This window comes from Triticum aestivum, chromosome 7A, assembly GCF_018294505.1.
Source record: "Triticum aestivum cultivar Chinese Spring chromosome 7A, IWGSC CS RefSeq v2.1, whole genome shotgun sequence".
Classification (NCBI taxonomy): domain Eukaryota; kingdom Viridiplantae; phylum Streptophyta; class Magnoliopsida; order Poales; family Poaceae; genus Triticum; species Triticum aestivum.
This window is the reverse complement of record NC_057812.1, coordinates 454,550,222-454,557,138: the sequence shown is the minus strand read 5'-3', so window position 1 is coordinate 454,557,138 and position 6,917 is coordinate 454,550,222.

Below are 6,917 nucleotides of genomic sequence, written 5' to 3'. Positions count from 1 at the left end.
CCAGGACGAGGAGGTTGGGGGCTTCCAGGAGCCGCGCGCGATAGCCTGCATCCTGGGCGGAGCTCAGGCCCCAGCCTCTCAGCGCATCTTCAAGCAGTTCGCCCCCGAAGTGAATGCAGCCCTCCCCAGGCTCGAAGCCACGCGCCCTCTCAGGTGGTCGGCGTGTGCCATCACCTTCAGCTCAGCAGATCAACTCAAGTGTGCGGCTACAGCCGGAGTCCTCCTGATGCTTTGTTCCCCAATCATCAGCAATGTGGTGGTCACCAAGACCCTCATCGATGGCGGAGCAGGGCTCAACGTCCTGTCCGTGGAGACGTTCAACAACCTCCAAGTGCCCTACAGCCAGCTTCAGCCAACCAAGCCCTTCTCCGGTATCACCGACGGCTCTACAGTCCCGATCGGGCAGGTCCGCCTCCCCGTCACCTTCGGGGCACGCGACAACTACTGCACCGAGCTCATCGACTTCGACGTCGCTCACATCCGCCTGCCGTACAACGCCATCCTCGGGTACCCGGCGCTGTCCAAGTTCATGGTCGTGACTCACCACGACTATAACGTCCTCAAGATGCCAGGGAGCGGCGGAGTCATCAAGGTGCCCTGTGAAGAGAAGGACGCAGTGTGTTGCCTGGGGCGAGCCTTTCAGGCCGCATCACTGGAGGACCCAGATCGCGGAAGCAGGAGGCTTCCTGAGGCCGCTCCCAAGAAGAAGAAGACATCGTCCAGCCTGGCCCCTCAGGAGGTAGGCCGCTCTGGGCCCGTGCATGCCCAGGGGGAACCTCCTTCCGTCGCATAGGAAAGCGCGCCCAGCGCCCTCCTCAGGCAGGGCTCGGGGGCTCTCCCCTGGAGGGCCACCGACCTAGCAAGGGTCATGAGGGAGGCGCTGGGGCACCGCATGGAGGCGTGTTTCAGAGCACATTTCCCTCAAGAAGGAGCAAGGCAAGGAGATCCAGACCCACAGGAGTTTGTCAGCAAGGCCATTCAGGAGCTACATGAGTCCAGAGTCATGAGAGGCGCCCGCCGCCTACCAGCAGTGGCTCCCCATCCAGGCGAGGATGGCGGGCTGCGCGTCTGCATCGACGTACCAGGGCTCAACCAAGTCGCCTCCCTGGAGTGCCTCTGGCCCTCGCGAGTGGGGCGCTGCGGAGGTCCACCCCACAGCTATGTTCGCATGCCTTACGGCTTGCCGAGCGCAGCTGACGCGTACTAGCGCCTCATGAAGGACATCGCGGAGGCGCAAGAGGCCAGGTGCTCCGCAGCCCTGGCGGAGATGAAGATGGCCCGCAAGGAACCGCCAGCGCCTCTGGAGCCTCCCGAGGCCCCTGGGCCTGGGGGCTCATGAGGATTGGCTCCCGCAGCCCACCGAGCCAGCTACAGCAACACCCCTTCGTCTTCAGCGTCATCAAGTGACATCTTTCAAGTTTCACTTCCAGCTGGGAGCGCCCCCAGGGCTGCATTATTCTCAGGCCGCGTGGTTCCGTCCCTGCGGCGTATATCCCTTTTATTTCGCGTCGTTAGCTTACCTTGTTGGGGGCGCCCCTCGGGCTGCATGATCCCCAAGCCGCTTGGGCCAGGCTCAGCGGCATGTACCCCATTTGCGCTCATTTCCGATTATGTGTTAGAACTGCCATGCTTGATTATTTGATGCCGGTCCGCGGCGCTTCCTTTTCTCCATGCTGACCACTTGCACGTTAAAGGGGGGGTACCTAAGCATCACGACTCAGGGCTCTTACTGGCTCTCCAGCTCTCACCCTCTGGCCTTGACCACGGCATCATGACCTGGCATACCAGCGACGGCTGAGACTAGCTCGAGGGCCAGGACCCGAGGACGTAGAGTGCAGGCATCTAACCGAACTTGCAGGGACACAACACAAGATAAGACCCAGTGCCAGGCGCAACCCGCCTAGAGGTAGGGCCCTGTGAGTCCCCCGCTGGCTCACGGGTGCCCAGATACACCTCACCAGGCCCTATCGTGCCAGCCACGTGTCAGGGCAGGGTTGTACACGCCCCGGGGGCTCCTCCCGGAGGGGGCCCCCTCCCACGCACCAGTGGAAGCACCATGCTCTGCGCTGACTGACGACACTGCCGAGGAGCGGCTATGCCTGTACTCATACGGAAGCGCTATGCTCCGCGCTGGTGATAAACAACTGAGGGTGGCCTCTGGGCCGCATCAACCTTAGGGAGCCCAGTGCTTAGTGTCTAGCCTCATCGCAACGCCTCCCCTCGGGAGTGCCGCGCGAGGGGGGTGGGCACGGGGGCTGCGCCAGGGTCATGCCCAGACACACGCCGCCCAGCCAGGTCCCCACGGGCCTGGTTCGTCGCGCGCCTCTCCCCGAGCGGAGCCAAGGTATGAAGGCCGTTTGAGCGTCAAGGGGGACCCCTGAGCATCGCGACTCAGGGGCCTAACTTGTAACGTAGCCCCTCACTCCTTGGTCCCGTCCTGGTTTTTGGTCAGGGCTATTGCTGGGTGAGGTATGCGCGTGGCCGGGCTCTGCAGACGTAGAACAGTGGATCCGCCCACATCACACCTCCCTACTTGTTGTTCGTGCGCCAAGGGGGACTCCTGAGCATCGAGACTCAGGAGCCTAACTTGTCACGTAGCCCCTTACTCCTTGGTCCCGTCCTGGTTTCCGGTCGGGGCTATTGCTGGGTGAGGTACGTGCGGGGCCGGGCTCCGCCGGCGTAGAATGTAAGCAAGTAGGAAGGAAAAGCACAAATTGCAAAGGAATTCAAAAGCAAATATTACAGTCCACACTGTTATCCCAGTATCAGGCGCAAGTTTAAACGCCTCCCCGAGGCATGATACGTGTGCAGGAATCAAAAGCAGGGCAGGAGCCACGACAGAGTCACTTGACAGCGGGGGAGCGGCGCGGCGTGGGCTCGCCTCACGGAGCAGCGGGGTCGACGGCGCCTTGCTCTGGCTTGGTGCTGAAGGCCCGGAACTTCCCCAGCAGAGCCTCTGCGCGACCCTTCACGGCCTCGGCAGCAGCCGCCGTGCGCTGGCCGCTCACGGGCTCCAGCAAGCTGTCAAGGTCGAACCCGGGATCGCGAAGGTGGATGTGGGTGAGAACCCGCGTCAGTGCTGCAGAAGACAAAACGCGTGCCTCGGCCTCGGCCGTGGGGCCGAGGCCAAGGGCGACATCTTCAAGAGCGTGGACCAAGAAGGGAAGCAGCTTGGCGGGGCCGTCCTCGGCGCTGGCCAGCGGGCTCTCCAAGCCGCTGTCGTAAAGCATCCTCAGCGAGGAGCGAGCCTTCGCCTCCAGCTCCATGAAGGCCGTGCGGTCTTCGGTGAGTACCAGGGCCTTGCCGTCCAGCTCGGCCTTCCTCGCCCCCAATTCCTGCTCCAGCGCGCCTAGGCGGTCGCGGCGTTTCTTGAGCTTGGCCTCCCGGCCCTCGATGACCGCCTCGCGAGCCTTCACGTCCTCTTCCTGCTCTTGGCAAAGGCGAACCTCTTTCGCGAGCTGATCCCGCAGGTCCTGCAGCTCGTCCTCCAGCACCTTGCAGCGACCACGGGCGTCGACCACCTCTGCCAGGGCTGCATCATGAGCAGCCTTTGCCTCAAGGACGGCCTGCTTCTCCTCGTCGCATGCCGTCGAGGCCTGGACTAGCGCCGCCCGAATCGAAGCGTCGGAGCGAACCCATCCAGAAACGAGCTCCAAGCGCCCGGCCACCAGGCGGGGGTCGACGTCGAGAAGATCATGTCGCAGCCGGTCCAGCTCAGCAATAGCACGGTCCAGGACGGCGGAAGGAGTCGGGGAGATAGCAGCCGGTGGAGTAGGAGGAGAAGGCGGTAGCACGGCCACAGCATCCTGAGGCGGAGTCTGCCGCGCCCCGACAGCTGTAGCAGTGGCGGCAGACGGGAGCACCTCGGGAGCCACTTGGGCCATGGGGGCTGAGCTCGCCCCAGCCGGCTCAGTCAGGCCCCGCGAGGATGAACGGGCGGGAGAAGCTTGTGCGTCGCGGTCACCTTCCTTCAGGGGCGCTATCACGAACGAACCCTCAGGAGCCCCCTTTGACTTCTTCGCTGCGGGCGCCAACCTATCCAAAGATGCGGACGTCAAGCCTCAGAAGTAGAGCAAGAGATAAAGACAAGAATCGAACGCTTACGGGTCATCGCCAGTGAGCTCAAGCGGCCTCCGGCCAAATTTAAAGCCTGAAAGCCGGCTGGAAGGGTCAACCGCGGGAAGCTTGGAGGCGGGAGAAGCTTGTGCGCCTGCGGTTCGCCCCGGGGCCGGGGGAGACCAGCGGGAGATCAGCCCGGTCCTGTCCTGCTTCGGGATCGGGGGCGAGCTCCCGCCGTCCTGCTCGTCGTTGTCTTCATCGTCATCCTCGTCGTCATCATTCGGAGAGAGGCGGAGAACGCGGGACCTGCGCCGGGGGAGGGGAGCCCTCGACTCTCCATCAGTCGCCTCGAAGTCAGGCCCTTTTCTGCACTCCCCTCCTTCCTCTTCTTCGCTGGAGTCGCCGGAGGGCACGTCCACCGGTCCCTCGGGAGCCTCCAGGGGCGCGGGCCCTTCCCCGTTGAAGACGGGCATGGACTTCACTACCCGCTCCCAGTCGTCGCGAAGGAACAAGGGCATAGGAGCGCCCTCCAACCTCGCCACATTGCCCCCGACCAGAGATTGGAGAACCGCGGCCAAGTCTCCGTCGGCCCAGGCCGCGGGGCTCAGACGGGGCCTCCACATTGGAAGCGAGTACTGCCGAAGCGGAGCCAGCTGGTGCTCCAGGAACTCCCTCAGCAACGACGCACCGGTCAGCTTCGCCGCCGCCATGTCGGCCGGCCTTAGATCCGCGTCCATCTTCTCCAACACCCTCTTCGTGCGGGGATCCGTGAGCTCCGCTTGACCCCAGTTGCTGGAGCTCGTAGGCTGTTCGGTGGGCAAGATCAGCCGAGGGTGGATGCGCTCAGCGTCCACCAAGACCCACTTGCTCCTGAAGCCCTCGATCCTCTTCCCAGAGTTCGAGATGGCAATGGCGCCACCGTACGCGATGAAGCTCGCACACGCGGAAGCAGGACCGTGAGAAGTCCGGAGGGAGAAGTAGTGGCGCAGAAAGGCCACTGAGGGCTGCACCACAACGTGGGCCTCGCAATAATAAGCAAAGATCGCAAGGAGAAGGACGGAGTTGGGATGGAGATGCAGAGCCTGCAGCTTGTAATGGCGGAGGACAGAGAAGAAGAACTCGGAGAAGGGAGGCACTAGGCCAGCGACAATGGCGCTTACGAAGAGTGGATAGAAGGTGCTCCTCTGACCCTCAGAGGTGGCGGAGCCGGCCTTGAACACCTTCGCCCCATCGATGCCTCGCGCCGTCGCTATCCGGCGCAACCGGGCAAGGCCCGTCTCCGACACGTTCGGCGGGTCCAGGGCAGACGAGTACCAAGCCGCGGCCGGGGGCTGGCAAGGCGCCATGGCTTCCTGGGTCGCATGGTCAGAGCAGATCTGGAGATTTCGGAGGAAGGGAGGAGAAGCGCAGGGAAGGGGATCTGAACGGCAACCGGGGGAAGCAAGAAGAAGGGCCTAGGCGGACGCCACTCTCTTATCAACTCGCGCGGCTGCTAAGGCGCCCACGTCCAGTCAACCGCCACGCGGCGCCCAAGGCCGCAGGCTGTTAGGGCCCGCGGTGCTTCGCTCTTGCCCTTCCGCCTCCCTGCACGGCCATGTCCGGGCGCGCCTTGGGCCCGGGGGCTACTGTCGGCGTTCTGGGAACGGGGGTCCCCAGACTTATCTGCCTGCGGCCTGCGGCATGGCTCAAAGGGGGGCCCAGCACGGCCCATCTTCACTAGCACAAACCCAAGACCCTCGCGAGGGGCCAAGCCTCGCGGGGCGGACGACACGGAGCTTCCTCAGGCACGGCCTCATCAGGCTAGCTCCCGAGGAGGCGGAGAGATCAAGGCGGGGTACCTCGCGAGGTGCCCATGACGCAAGCCATGACGACTCAGGGCGCCAGGCGGGTGCCAGCCCGCACAGCGTCCTCCTTTCCTCTTTGGTGCAAAGGGAGCAAGCGCAGCTGCGGGGTACCGAGGCATCAGGCAAAGGTTGCCGTTTTGGTGCAACGAGACCAAGACCAGGAGGACTACGAGACGAAGGTCACCGTGGATCCCAAGACGGCGTCATCACCAGAGCTTTGCGCAGGCAAAGATTACTTTTGTCAGGATAGTTGATACTTGCTGTCCCCCTTCAAATTAGCCCGCCATTGTTGGCTCCCTTCCCGCTCAATATTTGGGGAGAGGACCAGGGCCACTATAAATAGGACCATCCACCCGCGTAGCAAAGGGGGTTCGGCTCAGTCTCCTCCAAGGACTCGACAAGTGAGAGGTGGTAAAGAGAGAGAGAGAGAGAGAGAGAGAGAGAGAGAGAGAGAGAGAGAGAGAGAGAAAGGTAGCTGAACTTCTCCCAGCAGTTCATCGCCCCAGCCAAGAATAGACCCTCGCGAGGTTGTTCTTCCTTGTACTATCCACTATCATCAGCCCAAGAGGCAATTCACCACACCACACACTGGAGTAGGGTATTACACCACAACGGTGGCCCGAACCAGTATAAACCCTGTGTCCCTCGTGTTGTTCTTTTCGTAGCTTTGATCCTAGCGTGGCAGAGGGGTGCAGGGAGGTAGGAGGCGAAATCTCCGTGCGCACCCCAGTGTTTGAACCTCAAGGGTCTGCCGGTACCCGAAATCCGACAGAGCTCGTCGTTCTCCTCGTGCACCCGCACGAACAGGGCAGTTACGGCGGCGCCAGGAGGAAGTCCGGCGAGGGGCGGTGTCGGCGACGGGGCCTGGCGGGGATGGCGGTGTCGGGGATGAGTTACCGGCAGCTAGATCCGGCAGTGGGCGGCCGGATCGGGGCACCGACGTGGAGGCGCCGTGGGCGGCAGGGTCCGGCGACTTGCCGACCCGCGATGGAACTCCGAGGAGGCCGAGGAGCT